Source organism: Camelus ferus, chromosome 33 (genome assembly GCF_009834535.1).
Source record: "Camelus ferus isolate YT-003-E chromosome 33, BCGSAC_Cfer_1.0, whole genome shotgun sequence".
In the NCBI taxonomy this organism is placed as follows: domain Eukaryota; kingdom Metazoa; phylum Chordata; class Mammalia; order Artiodactyla; family Camelidae; genus Camelus; species Camelus ferus.
Genome location: NC_045728.1, coordinates 6,561,687 through 6,578,335, shown reverse-complemented (window position 1 = coordinate 6,578,335; position 16,649 = coordinate 6,561,687). Strand labels below are relative to the sequence as shown.

At 40.1% G+C, this 16,649-nt stretch overlaps 1 long non-coding RNA gene across 1 annotated transcript; it reads left to right on the top strand.

The window, feature by feature from the left end:
- Window positions 1–747: 747 nt before the first annotated feature.
- LOC116661206 lies at window positions 748–13,640 on the top strand. Its single transcript, XR_004317024.1, has 4 exons — window positions 748–1,189; window positions 11,175–11,374; window positions 12,473–12,601; window positions 12,811–13,640. It is a non-coding gene; the product is annotated as an uncharacterized LOC116661206 (long non-coding RNA).
- Window positions 13,641–16,649: the final 3,009 nt, after the last annotated feature.

The window sequence follows — 16,649 nt, the reverse complement described above, 5'->3', positions numbered from 1 at the left end:
AAACATTCTCTTACATCCTATGCAAAAATAAACTCAAAATGGATTAAAGACCTAAACATAAGACCGGATACTATAAAACTCCCAGAGGAAAACATAGGCAGAACACACTTTCACATAAATCGCAGCAGTATTTTTTTGGATCCGTCTCCTAAAGTAAAGGAAATCAAAGCAAAAATAAACAAACGGGACCTAATCAAACTTAAAAGCTTTTGCGTAGCAGAGGAAACCACCGACAAAATGAAGACATCCCTTCCCCCAACAGTTAGTGCTGAGAGTGTGGACCGAGTGTGTGCTCTTGGCTCCGATCACACGTTTATTATCATTATTTTTTTTTTTAAGGAAAAGGAATTTATTGGCATATATATCTGAAAAATCCCACAGTTAATGACTTTAGGCACTGCTGCCTCGAGGAGTTCAAATGGCTAAACACCACGATTTAAAATGCCCATTTAGAACTTTATAATTAAAATACCCTTTTATTATTATTATTTTTAATAGACTTTATTCTTTTAGAGTAGTTTCAGGTTCACAACAGAATTGAGCAGAAAATAGAGTTCCCACATAGCCCTCCCCACCCACATATATATACTCCCCTACCTTCAACATCCCTCATCAGTCACATATTTATTATTTAAAAAAAAAAATCTAAATAACAATCTTTTAAAATCCCTCAAAAATTTTTACAAAAAATCCACGTCTTCCTGGCTGGAGACGTATTTCTTTCTCTTTTATGAAATAACCCGGTGCAGCAGCCAAGACCGACCACCCGCCGGCCCGCATAGCCTCAGCAGCTCCCCGAGGGAACCAGGCGGCCGAGGCCTCCTGGCTGCGCGGCCCCGACACCGCCGCCCTGGCGGCCTGGCTCGCAGCGGGCACCGGCGGCAGCACATCGACCCCGTCCTACGACGGCGGAGTAGTTTTCGAGTCCGGGAGACTTTTGGCCCTCGGCGCTTGCCCTCGTTCCCCGCCCTCCTGCTCCTGCTCCGCCCCCGGCCCTGCACCGGCTCTTCTCCTCACAGAAAGGTCGCGGCCTGAGGCGGGGTGAACCCCAGCGTCCCCGTGGCCTCACCCCGATGTGACCAAGGCGATGCTCCGCGACAGGTTCAGCCCGGCCGGGCCATCCTCTGCATCCGGGTCTGCAGTGACGTGATCAGCCCGCCGCCCCTTGGGCTGTGTGAACCTGAGGACGGTGAGAGCCGGGCCTGGTGGGCGGGTGGGCACGAGGCTCAGGCAAGGCGGGTGGCCGGGCTAGGCCGGCGGGAGGGGGCGGGATGGCATGTCACCTCCCCACCCAGGGCCCGCGGGGAGAGGCTCGGGCGCCGGGACCCTGGTTCCCCGAGCCCGTGGGGACGCGCGCAGCCGGCAGCCTCATGCCCCTCGCACGCTCGGCCCCTTCCTCCCTTGCGACCATTTTCTACGCCTCAGCGGCCCGCAGACTTTAGGGCGATGACGCGCCGGGAGCTTGGGTGAGGCTGGGTTCTTCCACGGCGCTCTGCCAGTAGCTGCGGCATTCTGGGGCGCCGAGCCCCCTTCTCAGTAGGTGGAGGTGGTCCCACCACTCAGGGCTCTTGCCGGCGCCCCAGGACTGGGGGGAAGTGCATTTTGGTGCTAGAAAAATAACCTCGTGTTGAACCCTGTAACCTCCCAGGCCTGAGGCCTGTTCCTGCTACTGGCCGGATCGCCTTCGGGAGCTATGGAGACTTAGAATAAAGTGAATACAGTGTTCTAAAAAAAAAAAAAAAAAAAAAGACAACATACTGAATGGGAAAAAAAATTTGCAAATGATGTGATTGATAAGGAATTAATATCCACTGTATATAAAAAGCCCATACAACTCAACACCAAAAAAACAAACAACCCAATTTAAAAAAGGGTCAGAAGAACTGAATAGACATTTTTCCAAAGAGGAAATGCAGATGGCCAACAAGCATATGAAAAGGTACACAACATCACTAATCATCTGGGAAATTGAAATCAAAAACCACAATGAGGTATCACCTCACATCTGTCAGAAAGGCAATCATCAAGAAAACAAGTGTTGGCAAGGACATGGAGAAAAGGAAACCCTTGTATACTGTTGGTGGGACTGTAAATAGGTGTAACCACCTTGAAAAACAGTATGGAGGTTCCTTAAAAAACTAAAAATAGAGTTACCATATGATCCAGCGATCCTATTCCTGTGCATATATCTGGAAAAGACAAATATGCCAATGCAGAGATACATGCACCCCAATGCTCACAGCAGCACTATTTGCCACAGCCACGACATGGAAGCGATCTAAGTGTCCATCAACAGATGAATGGATAAAGAAGATGTCATACACACACACACACACACACACACACACACACACACACACACACACAGGTATTACTCAGCCATAAAAAATAATGAAATATTGCCATTTCCAGCAATATTGATGGATTTAGAGATTATCATACTGAGATAAGTCAGAGAAAGACATACTACATAATAACACATATAGGGAATCTAAAAAAAATACAATCAACTTATTTATAATACAGAAACATACTCAACAGACAGAAAACAAATTTATGGTTACCAAAGGGGAAAGGGGAGGGGAAAGGGTAAATTAGGAGTATGGGATTAACAGATATACACTACTATATATAGAATAGATAACAACATGGGCCACTGTATACCATAGGGAACTGTATTCAATATATTTTTGAGATTCATAATTTTAAAAATATATGTATAATATGTATATCTCAAGATAAATATATCTTGATACATTGTATATGTAACTGAATCATTTTGCTGTACACCTAAAACTAACACAATATTATAAATCAACTATTTTTAAATAAAAAAATTTAAAGCACAGTTAAATATTGAAAAGTTACATTCCTTGCCTTCATTTAGGAAGTCTGACATAAAAAATTTCATCATAATGTGGTATATATGGGAAGAAAGTAAGCATAGGTTCCTAGTGGGAGCACAGATCAGGGGCATCTAAGCTGGTCTAGGGGTTCTAGGTTTATAAGAAATGATAGTTGAGTAAAATACATGAGGATTATTTAGAGAAAGTTGAGGAAAAGAGTACTTTAAGACCAAAAAATTGGAGTTGGTCAAGTTGTATGTGGGCAGCCACAATCTGTTTAGAATTACTAAAGAGCAAAGTAAAAAAAAAAAAGAAAGTGGGAGAGGAGGCCAAAGAGGAAGGAGGGGCAAAGCCTAGGGGTACTTTGTGTGCCAAGTTGTTAGAACTGTTTTAATAGATATGGTAAGGAGAAGCAGATTTACAAAATGTTAGCAGGTAAAATTGTGGTTGGATGAGGGGGTGGGGATCACAGACCAAACTCCTAGGTTTCTGGACCGGAAGTAATTGAAGGTATTTAGACTGAGAATTTAGGGGTGCAAAGCAGTTTTATGGGAGGATGATGAGATCTCTTTTGGACATAATGAATATGATGGGCCAGAGGAAAATCCAGTTGGCCATCATAACAGGAAGTTCATAGAGAGGTCTAAGGATCCAAAAAGCCCATGGGTAAAAGACTTGAGACCATTAGCCTGTATAGTAGATGGTTAAGTGTAGCCCAAGAGAATTTGATGGCTATCATTATGAGAGTTAATGACCCCCCCCCCAATGAACTCTGTGAGAAAAGCACCGAGGAATAAACTCCAGGAAACATCAGTGTTAATGTGGTGGATGAAGTGTGAGAAGGGGTGAGGAAGAGTGAGTGGTGGTGGTGGTGGGTGTGGTAGCGTGAGTCCTTGTTATTAAAAAATGGCCTGAGATTCAAGCATAATACAAAAGAAAACCATTCAACCACAAAAGGAAAAACAAAGTAAAGAAAGGAACAAAGAAGAAATAAAAAATCAACTGGAAAACAAGGTCTAAAATGACAATAAATATGTATCTATTGATAATTACCTTAAAGGTCAATGGACTAAATGCTCTGATCAAAAGACATAGTGGCACATTGGATAATAAAACAGGAGCCTACAGTATTCTGACTGCAAGGGCAAAGGATACACATAGACTAAAAGTGAAAGGATAGAAAAATGTTTCATGCAAATGAAATGACAAGAAAGTGAGAATAGCAATACTCATATCACGTGAGAAAGATATATCACGTAAATGGAAATGACAAGAAAGTAGGGGTAGCAATACTCATATCACACAAAATAGACTTTAAAACAAAGGCCGTAAAGATAAAAAAGGACCCTATATAATGATAAGAGGATCAATACAGGAAGAGGATATTACAATCATTAACATATATGCACCCAACAGGGGAGCACCTAAATACATAAAACAAATACTAACAGACTTAAAGGGAGAAATTGATGAGAATACAATAATAGGAGACTTTAACACTACTGACAGATGGACAGATCAATAGAAAGATCTTACAGACAGAAAAATAATAAGGCAACAGGGCTCCTGAATGCCACAATAGAGCAGTTAGATGTAATTGACATCTACAAAACACTACATCCCCCCAAAAACTAGAATACACGTTCTTTTCAAGTGCATGTAGAACTTTCTTTAGGATGGACCACATACTAGGACACGAAACAAGTTATAATAAATTTAAGAGGATAGGAATTATTTCAAGCGTCTTCTCTAACTGCAGTGGCATTGAACTATAAATCAACCAGAGAAAGAGAAATGAAAAAAAAAAAAAGATTCCATGAATACTAAACAATATGGTACTAAAAAAAAAAATAGGCCAACTTGAAATCAAAAGAGAAAAATCAAAAAATAACTTGATATAAATGACAATGAAAACACAACCATACAAAATCTATGGGATGCAGCAAAAGCAGTTCTAAGAGAGAAGTTCATAGTGATATAGGTATTCCTCAAAAAACAACAACAAAACAACCCAAATATAGAATGTAACCTACCACCTAAAAGAATTAGAAAAAGGACAAACCTAAATTCAGCAGAAGGATGGAAATATGAAAGATCAGAGAGGAAAGAAATGAAGTTGAGAAAAAATAATAGAAAAAAATCAATAAAACCAAGAGCTGGTTGTTTGAAAGGATAAACAAAGTTGAAAAACCTCTTGCCAGGCTCACCAAGAAAAAAGGAGAGAGGACCCAAATAAACAAAATGAGAAATAAAAGAGATTAAATAACAAATGATACCAGAGAAATTTTTTTAAAATCACTTAAGAAAACACTATGAACAGTAAGATGCCAACAAAACGGACAACCTAGAAGAAATGAACAAGTTTCTAGAAACATACAGCCTGCTAAAACTGATTCAAGAAGAAACAGATAACTAGAAGTGAAATAGAGTAATAATAATAAAAAAAACTTGCTGCAAACAAAAGTCCAGGACCAGATGACTTCACTGGGGAGTTCTACCAAACATAGAGAAGAGCTCATACTGATTCTTCTCATATTCTTCCAAAAAATTGAAGAGAAGAGAATACTGCCAGTCATTTTATGAAGCCACCATTACCCTGATACCCAAACCAGATAAAGACAATACAAAAAGAAAGAAAGAAGGAAAGGAAGAGGGAAAGGAAAGGAAAGGAAGGAAGGAAGAAAGAAAATTACAGGCCAAATCTTTGATGAATATAGATGCAAAAACCCTCAACAAAATATTAGCAAATTGAATCCAACAATACATAATAAGGATTATACAAGTTGGATTCATTCCAGGGTCAGAAGGATGGTTCAGTATACAGAAATCAATGTGATACACCACACCAATAAAAGGAAAGACAAAAATCACATGATCATCTCAATAGATGCAGAAAAAGCATTTGATAAAAACATATATGACTGAAAGATGAAGTGTAAGGGAGGAAACAGGTGACCCACCTTTTAATGCCTAGAATAAAATGGAATTAAAAACAATGAGGTGATAAAACTCTTAGCTTCCATTTTTCGAGAGTTATGTCAGGGACTGTTCTAAGCACTTTACAGTTTTTTCTATTTTCATTAAATCATTCTCAAATGTAATGTATGCAATTCAGCAGATTTAGCATTGTAGGGATTCAGAACAGACCTTTCCAAGATGAGTCACTTTGGCATGTGGGTTATTTTGAGCTAAAGGCAGTCGAGACCCTGTGGGCTCAAGAGAAACTATTGCCTCTCCTTTAACTACATGGGAGAATTTAAATGGAAAATTTTTCCCAGAATAAAGTTATTATCAGAGATAACTTTTGTATAAATGGCTTCATCTGTATAGCAGGGCACATTCTAATTATCTGCTCCTATTTAAAAAAAATTGTTTTAATTAACATACAGTCTTGTATTTGATTTAGGTGTAGAGTATAGTGATTCAGTATTTTTATACATTATGGAATGATCATGGCAATGACCAGCTAGCATCTGTCACCATACAAAGTTGTTACAATATTATTGAATATGTTCCCTATGTGTACGTTATATCCCCATGACTTAGTTATTTTATAGCTAGATGTTTGTATCTCTTTTTTTGGGGGGGGTATCTCTTAATTCTTAACCTATTTCATCTGTACCCCTAGCCCCCATATTTTTTCTCTACGAGACTTTGTTTTGTTTGTTCATTTGTTTTGTCTTTTAGATTCCATATATAAGTGAAATCGTATTTGTTTTTCTCTGTCTGATTTATTTCACCTAGCATAATATCCAGCAGGTCCATCCATGTTGCTTCAAATGGCAAGATTTCATTCTTGTACATGGCTGGGTAATAATCCATTGTATGTATGTGTATTGTATGTAAATGTTACATCTTCTTTACCCCTTCATCTATGAATGAACAGTTAGGTTGCTTTCATGTCTTGGCTATTGTACATAGTGTTGCAATGAACATGGGGGTAAATATATCTTTTCTAATTAGTGTTTTTGTTTACTTCAGATAAATATCCAAAACATGTGATAGTTCTATTTTTAGTTTTTTGAAGAATTTCCATACTTTTTTCCATAGTGGTTGTACCAATTTACATTTCCATCAAAAGTGCACAAGGATTCTCTTTTTCTCCACATCTATGCCAACACTTGTTTCTTGTCTTTTTGAGAATGTCCCTGCTGACAGATATGAGGTGTAGCTCACTGTGTTTTTTTTTTTTTTTAAATATTGAGCTGTATAAGCGTTTGTATATTTTGGAAATTAATCTCCCTTGTCAATAGCATCATTTGCAAATATTTTCTCCCGGTCCGTAGGTTGTCTTTTTGTTTTGTTTATAGTCTTTGCTATGCAAAAACTTTTAAGTTTAATTAGGTCCCATTTGTTTATTTTTGGTTTTATTTCTATTACTCTAGGAGACAGATCAAAAAAATATTGCTGTGATTTACATCAAAGAGTTTTCTGCCTATGTTTTTCTCAAGCAGTTTTAGAGTATCTGGTCTTACATTTAGATCTTTAATCCATTTTAAGTTTATTTTTGTGTGTGGTTTTAGAGAGTGTTCTAATTTCATTCTTTATATGTTAACTGTCCAATTTTGTTAACACCACTTTTCTCCATTGTATATTCTTGCCTCCTTTATTGTAGATTAATTGATCATAAGTGTGTGGGTTTATTTCTGGACTTTCTATCCTGTTCCATTGATCTATGTGTTTATTTTTGTGCCAGTACCATACAGCTTTGTAGTATAGTCTGAAGTCAGGGAGCATGATTCCTCCAACTCTTCTTCTTTCTCAAGTTGTTTTGGCTATTCGAGGTCTTTTGTGTTTCCATTTAATTAAAATTTTTTTGTTCTAGTTCTGTGAAAAATGCCATTGGTAATTTGATAGAGATTACATTGAATCTGTAGCTTGCCTTGGGTAGTATGGTCATTTTAACAATATTGATTCTTCTACTTCAAGAACGCAATACATCTTTACATCTGTGATGTCTTCAGTTTCTTTCATCAGTGTCTTACAGTTTTCTGAGTATAGGTCCTTTGTCTTCTTGGGTAGGTTTATTTCTAGGTATTTTACTCTTTTTGATTCAAAGATAAATGGGGTTGTTTCTTTAATTTCTCTTTCTGATATTTCATTGTTAGTGTTTAGAAATGCAAAATATTTCTGTATTAATTTTGTATCCTGCAACTTTACCTAATTCATTGATGAACTCTAGTAGTTCTCTGGTAGCATCTTTAGGATTTTCTATGTATAGTATCATATCATCTGCAAATAGTGACGATGACAATTTTAGTTCTTCCTTTCCCAATTGGGTTTATTTTTTTGTTTTTCTTCCCTGATTGCAGTAGCTAGAACTTCTAAAACTATATTAGATAAAAGTGGCAAGAGTGGGCATACTTTTCTTGTTTTGGACCTTAGATGGAATGCTTTCGGCTTTTCACCATTGAGTGTGATGTTAGCTGTGGGTTTGTCACATGTGACCTTTATTATGTTGAGGTATGTTCCCTCTGTGCCCACTTTCTGGAGAGGTATTGTCATAAATGGATGTTGAATTCATCCTGTTTTTTAAATTAAACTTTTCTTAACTGGATTCTCTGATTAATAATTGAGGAGAAAATTAATATGAAGAATTGAGCCAGCAACCTAATGACGTAAGTGCTGTAATATTCCCTATAGATTAATGATTTGCTGGGGTCTCATAGCCTGTAAATATTGGAATGAGCCTTCAAACCCAGATCTATCTGATTTCTGAGCCTGTGCTCTGACTAGGGCACTTCCTTGTGGGATTTCAGCCTACACACATTACTGAAAGATCTGATGGGGACTGGCATGGGTCTGGAAGCTTGCGGTGGTTCTTGACACCCCCTGTCTGAGTGCTGCCCAAGAGGAGTTTCCTGCACTGGGAGAGAGGTTGTGCCTGATGACCGCTAAGTAGACTGACCACATAATTTATTCCCTAACTAAAGCATTTGGGGAGCGAAAGCAGTGATTTAGTAAGTAAGCTTTGAATAAAGTCATGGATTAGGACTAACTGTTAGATCTCTCCCAACTTTAGGAGTCTCATGGGCTCAGGTAAATTTAATATATTAATACTTAATCAAGCTCTCAATTCCTCATGGAACTCCCCTTCTGAAAAAACGGAAAACTTTCACACCACATTATTCAGGGATGTGCGTGTATCATCCAGCATAACTTCCACTATTTAAAATGACCATTATCTTCCTGTACAATCTAATGCAGACACATTATAGAATGTTACTTAAGAAACTTTGTGGGGAAGAGTGGAAAAAGGAAGGGCAACCAGGAGTGTGGGGCAGTGTATTCTTCTTTGAGGTGCTCCTGGCCTTTTCTGGTATAGATTTAACTTATGATTTATGTGTGGAGCTGTTTTAGTCAAGTAGCATCCCCATTTTATGTTAGTATACTCAGATAGCTGTCACAGATGTTTTCTAGTGGGACCACATCCCCTGTATCTTTAAAAGATGGTTTGTTTATTGTAAGCACCCTAGATAAAACAGGTACATCATGCTAAAATAATTTCATACTTAGGCATCCACTGCTGACCTTTCCTTGGGAAACACCATCACAGAGTGTTTGAGGAGCATACATTTCTATGAGAAGATTTGACCAGAATGTTATTTTCTGTTTTTAACTCTTTTTTCCTAGGTTCCCCAGTGATAACATGTCCCTTTACAATATCACATTATGCATTATGTAGTATGCACTTACTGTTATCAATATATTATTCAAGTTTGCACAGAACAGTGTATCTTCAGTAAAATAATGCTATGGAAGAAGAAATGTGTTCATTGGAAGCTCCAATAACTTTTTTATATCCTGTTTCCTTTTTCTACTACTCCTTCACCTTCTGTTCTTGCATACCTATGATGGGGGTGATGTAAGACTTGGGAAGCATGAGCATCTCCGGAATTCCGCTGTCATTAGAGAGGCAGGCTGAACATACAGGGGACCCCGGGTTACTCAGCGAAGTTGCTCAGTTTGGAGACTGGCTAAAAATGAAATCATTCATTCATGCACCCCACACTCCTGCAGCATCTACTCTGAATAATCTTTGTCTTCTGAAAGTGGTGAAGGAGAGCCCTCACACATTATTTCTCTGCTCTCAAAAGTGTGGGATGCAGATGGACTCTCAGTCTGTGGGTGCGTTGAGGTTCTTGGCCTTTTCCCTCCCGTAGTTGCTTTCTGGGCTGGCAGACCTTCGTGCATTCAGTTATTTGTTCTATTATTCTTGTTTAGTCAGAAATATTACTGGACCACGTGTTGTGCCGAGTGCTTCTGGTTAATGGTGAACATGAGTGTCAAGGTCTCTGCCATGAAAAGGTTGTCTAGATGGAGGAGGGAGCGGAAGGGAGACTGCCCCTGTGACCTGGAACGTTTTCTCTGGTGCCCAGCCTGCACATTGGGATCTTGCTCCTACATCCTTCTCTTCCCTTGACTGGTTGTAACTAGAATATAAGTATGAACATTGTAGTTGGGGAGTTGGCTCTTTTAAATATGCAAATAGTGAATTCAGGATACTATAAGATTGTAATTTCAGAGGTGTCAGGGCAAAAGTATTCCTGTGAATAACAACAACAAAATTTTAAATTAAAAGTATTACCTGCTTCCTTTAGTGTCCAGAGAAATAACAGTAATATACCAGGAAGTGTTTCATATTTTATAAAATAAACTAGTTCTCTATATTGCTTTTGTTCCTTTTTTGTTTAAAAAGTATTTGCTGTATATATAATGTGTTTATGATGGGTTGAAGATACATCCTGATTAAGATATGCATGATAGCAGTAGATGTGGGTACTGGTTTATAGAAAATACTAAGTAAATGTTTGCTATTGTAACTACCTCTGCCTTTGTCAACACTGATTCTGTATTGAGAGGCCCCTGGTCTCAACTGTGAGCTCAAATATAAGGAAGGGGAAGGCAGGAGGCATAGACTGCTCCTGTGATGAATGCTTTCTGAGCCCTGAGGCAAGTGTCTGCCCAGGGTGGGTACTGTCCTGGGCTGTAGGACAAGAGAAGGGGGTAGTCATAAGGGACATTGGACCTAGAGGAAATGACTATTTTAGCAAAGCCCTGCCCATATTAGATGCCCCTGATCTTCGACCTAGGATAGTGGGATGTCCAGAGAGTAAAGAATCAGTGATTGCTGAGGGGCCCAGCAGATCTGGTCAGGCATCATGTCCCCCACTGATCAGGAGGTAGCCTCCAGGGAACAGGAGGGGCACGTGGGACATTTGTCCTCGGAAGTGTCCAAGGTGGCTGATTCTGTGGGAACGTTTCCTGGGTCTGTGTGGCGGTGAAACACCCACTGGCAGGTGCGTAAAAGGAAGCTTCTGCCCACAGTCCAGGAGCAGCTCAGTCCAGATTCTTCAGCCCTCCCTCATCTGCACACAAGAGCAGCCTGTCCTTGCCCTTCCCGGGCACTCTGCTCCCCTCCTCCAGCCACCTCTGCATCTTCCCGCCATCCCAGACCGAGATGGACAGGCTCCTGCTTCTGCTCCTGCTGCTGGAAGTCTTCCCGCTCGTGTTCTTCCAGGGAGTGGGTGAGTGCCTGTGGTCGCTGGGCAGGGAGTGAGGCTGTGGAGGTAGGCTGGGGAGCAGCTCCGGGGTGATGACCTGGCCAGCTTGGGAGGGGACAAGAGTCAGGGATGAGGTTCTGGGATGACCTGACCAGCAGGGATCTAAGGTCTCTTTCTGCCGTCCCCACCCCGACTGCTGCCAGGGAAAGAGGTGACTTCCTTTCCAAGGTTTCAGAGTGGGGTCGGTCACTCCCGGGGGCAGATTGGGGCTGGGAGCTCTTGTCACTTGTAGATTTTGTGGCTTGCTGGGATGGTCCTAAGAGGAAGAGCCAAAGGTTTTCAAGACTTTCTATAAAGAAGCAACCACGGGTCAGTGACATGGTCTGAAGAGGTAATTCGATTGCTTATTTTGAACCAGTATTTTTACAGTAGTGTTTTCACTTTGATATGTGTATACTTTGGATGACTTTTGGTGCTGTCCTAGGAAATCTTTGGAGATTAAAATCTACCTCCTCACCTTCAAGCCAGTGCAGTCTTTATGCCCCATCCATTTCCCCAGAGATTCGGGCCCAGGGTGACTATATGTAGATGTTCTGAATGTGTTTTGCACAATTGATCCAAAGCCAAAGGGAGCATGTGAGCACAGAGCTCAGGCAGGCTCCCAGGAAACCAAAATTAAGGAGACATAATCTCTTAGTGTTGTTTAGGTGCAAGTGTGGAAATTTCACTTGCTTGGTTAGAACCCATACCTTTTTCTCTTATGTTTCACCTTCCAGTATCTTCATATCACCTGGCGAGTCATGTCTCATATTCTTGTTCAAGGTTATTTAAAAAGAAAACAGCTTTACTGGGATATAATTCACATACCATCCAATTCACTCTTAAAGTATATACAAGTTATTTATGATTAATGGATTTTAAGATCCTCATGTCAAAGACCCCATTTCCTTAAATATCCAATGGAAGCAGTCTAGAGGGGGTATTTCTTACCCCAAATTATTTGCAGGAGAAATATTTAGAGTCATCTTTTGTCTTTAAAATCCTGGATCCTAATGTGTCTTACACACCTTGGTCTCAGGGCATTCAACCCTGGGCTCAGCCTCCATGTCTGTTTCTCTGCAGCTCCAGCCACCTTGTGTAAAGTCTGCAGTATCTTTAAGAAGGGCAAATGTTTGGAAGGTGAGGGTAACTGCACTATGGAAGCAGGCCCAGGATGCAGAACCACGGATGTGTACTTTTTCCATGTGAGAGGTAATGCTGTTAAGCCAGGCTCTTCCGACTTGAGCTGGCCCCTGGCTGCTGACACTGTGTAGGGGCTCCAGTCTGAGGGAGCCCTTGCTAGGAGGTGGATGTGTCCCTACTCTGGAGACCAGGCTTGGTGTGATGGGGAAGTTCCCGTTACTTTATTTAGTTCCAAGTATTGTTCTCTGGCACTGAGTATAAATGTCCTTTTCTTCCAGATATGTGGCACTACAATCACACTCAATTGGACTGTTCTGATAAGTGTAGGGCTTGGAAGTTGATTCGTGCGTACTCGAAGGTTTCGAGCTTTTGCTGTGAAGGTCAAGAGTTCTGCAATATGTATAGGGGGAGATCACTGCACTGGAAGCGTCACTAACTGCAAATTCCTTTGTCAGCGGTGGTGTCCACTCACCCTTCTGTTCCTGGCATCTCTGGTCCTGTATCCCTCCACGTGTGCTCTTGAAGAGCATGCAGGAGCCTCCTGTCTCCTCCAAGTATCCCTCTTCACCTCTCCCCTGGCCGCTGGCTCCTTCCCCCCGACACCAAGTACTCTTGGTTCATCCGTGTTTCACCTCTCTGCTTCGTTCACATCTGCAAGTCACAGCCCACCTCACCTTGTGTTCCCTGATCCCTCACAGTCACTCTACTTCTCTGGCTGCCTGGCTTCTAATCCCACCAACTCAGAAGGGACTGCAATGTGCCCAGAAAGGTGATGGGTTCCATTTTATACGTCAGGAGTTTGTGGGGTCAGTGGGAAGCTCAGGAAAATGTGTCCAACTGGCAGATGGACAGAGAGGCCTCGAAATCCAAGAAGATACCAAGGCTGGAGGCAGAAAAAGCAGGATCATCAGATTAAGATGCTATGGACATACTCAGAATCTACTGATAGCTTAGGTGATAAGACTTACAGAGGTTGTTAGTGAGTGAGGTGGGAGTGAGGATGGACAGATCATTGATGCTAGAGACCACCAAAATAAAAAGTGGGTGAAAGTCACTCTCTGGAAAGAGCCATGGATGGTGGTCACAGAAGTAGATGGAGAACCAGGACTGCAGAGTGTCACTTTCTGCTTTCTGTGACAACTTGCATGCTATTGGCAGAGCAGGTTCAATGGAGAAGAGGCACAGAAACCACATGACAATGGGTTGAGGAATGGGTGGGCTGTGACAGGAGGAAATAGGATAGGCAACCCCTCGAGAAGTTTGGGAGGAATTGAAAGTAGAGTAGTATCTTTTATAAAACAATGAGTTTAACGTATTTTTAGACATAGGAAGGTTTATGTCTTCTCTTTAATGTAAAACGCCTCTATTATTATGACTGTGGTAATACCTGTCACCATGTTACTATCTCTCCCAATGTGCATTTTAAAACTTTTATCACCAGTTCTGTGTGTTTTTTCTACCTTTTTGACCTCTGTTTTTTTTTCCATTTGTATTATATTTCCTCTGTCCTTATCCCTTTCTTTCTCTTACCACTCATGATGCAAGAATGAAGAATGTTATTATTATCTTACTTATTTAATGTAATCTTACATTGATCCTTCATAAATTAAAACAAAATTTGAATAACGTTTTGTTTCTTTTGTAATCTAAAATATTCATTTTGTGTGATTTTTATTTAGTTAAAAAATTTTGAACTTGTAGGATGATCTTTTAGAAATCTACTTCTGTTTTCGAAATGTCAAGTATAAATATTTTTCATGGAATTTTTTCTCCTAAAATTGAAGTGAGACAGGAGATAAAAGGTAAAGCCAGATGGATTAGCTCTTGTGGGGCACAGCCTAAGCCAAATCCTTATCAACTCTTAAACATTAAGAACAACTCCATGAGCATCACTAGGGAAAAATCAACTCAAGCATTCCAGCCTACTTAGAGCTTGTTTAGTTAGATCTTGCTGTATTAAAGAGAACTGTGGATGAGCCAGGGTGATGGAGGCAGGAATAGTGAGAGGCCTTTATTTAAAAACTGCTTTCTTAGCCATACTCTCATGAGCAATGTAAATTTTAACTATCATAAAATATTTGAAAATTACAAATAAGTTAGCAGAAGAGTTAAAAACAGACTCACTGAGCTACACAGTGACTTGCTTTGAAAGAGCATAGTATGCAGTATTCGCTAATTATCAGAGAAATGCAAATCAAAACTGCAGTGAGGTATGACCTCACAACAGTCAGAACAGCCATCATTCAAAAGTCCACAGACAATTAATGCTGGAGAGCGTGTGGAGAAAAGGGAGCCCTCTTACACTGTTGGTGGGAATGCAGTTTGCTGCAGCCATTATGGAAAACAGTATGCAGATTCCTTAAAAACTGAAAATAGACTTACCATATGATCCAGCAATCCCATTCTTGGGCATATATCCAGAGAGAACTTTAATTTGAAAGGATACATGCACCCCAGTGTTCATAGCAGCACTGTTCACAATAGCCGAGACATGAAAACAACCTAAATGTCCATCGACAGATGACTGGATAAAGAAGCTGTGGTGTATTTATACAATGGACTACTACTCAGCCATAGTAAAGAATAAAATAATGCCGTTTGCAGCAACATGGATGGACCCAGAGATTGTCATTCTAAGTGAAGTAAGCCAGAAAGAAAAAAAAATTCCATGCGATATCACTCATATGTGGAATCTAAAAAAAAAAAAAAAAATGAGCTTATTTACAAAACTGGAACAGACTCACAGACATAGAAAACAAACTTATGATTACCAGAGAGGGAAGGGAGTGGGAAGGGATAAATTGGGAGTTTGAGATTTGCAGATACTGCTATATATAAAATAGATAAACAAGTATACTGTGTAGCACAAGGATCTATATTCAATATCTTGTAGTAACCTATAATGAAAAAGAGTATGAAAACTAATATGTGTATGTACCTGTATGACTGAACTATTATGCTGTACACCAGAAATTGACACAACATTGTAAACTGACTATATACTTCAATAAACGAAAAAACAAAGCACATAGTATGGAAAGGGGAAAGACATAAATTTACTTGGAATAGCCTGACAAACAGTACCTCAGCCAGGTGATCAAGGTCGACATCAACACCAACTTGAAGAAATGGTGTGAGAAAAGCCAGTGGGGAAGGGGTCTTCTCAAGTTTCCTTCTCCTGCCTGGCCAGAGTAGATTAGAAAGGGTTTGATGTGACACTGACATGAGTGTGGGTTAAAATAGTGCAGGGATGCCACCATGTGTTGGATCTCCCTGCTTAAATGCCTACTATTGGGTATTAGAGTCTCTGTAAGAATTATTACAGTTTTGTAAGAATAAGTGATTATCTCATATTCTTGAATGTAGTTGCAATCCATAAATTACAAGTTTCTCAAGAGTCTTTTTGACGGTAGAGTATAGCAGACTCCAGGATATCCTAGGATACAATTCATACAATCATCACAATAGATGCAGAAAAAGCATTTGACAAAGTTCAACATTCACTTATAATAAAAACTCTCAACAAAGTAGGTATAGAGGGGACATACCTCAACATAGTAAAGGCCATATATGACAAGCCCACGGCTAACATTGTACCCAGTGGTGAAAAGCGGAAAACATTTTCTCTAAGATGAGAATGGGGCAAGAAGTTTCCTGGACTGGGAGGGAGGTTGTGCCTGATGACCGCTACGTAGACTGACAATATAATTTATTCCCTAGACTGAAGTATGTGAGGAGTGAAGGGGTAATGTAGTAAGTAAACTTGGAATAAAGTCATGGATTAGGACCAACTGTTAAATCTCTCCCAGCTTTAGGAGTCTCATGGGCTCAGGATAAATGTAATATATGACACTTACCAAGCTCTAAATTCCTGATGGACCTCTGAAGTCTCCTCTCCTGAAAAACCAGAAAACGTCCACAACACATTATTCAGGGATGTGCATGTATCATCCAGCATAACTCCACTATTTAAAATGACCATTATCTTCCAGTACAACCTGATATAGGCACATTATGGAATGTTATTTAAGAAACTTCACAGGGGAAGAGTGGATGAAGGAAGGCTTGCCAGGAATGTGAGATCATGGCCTTTTCTGGTATAGATTTAACTTTGTGT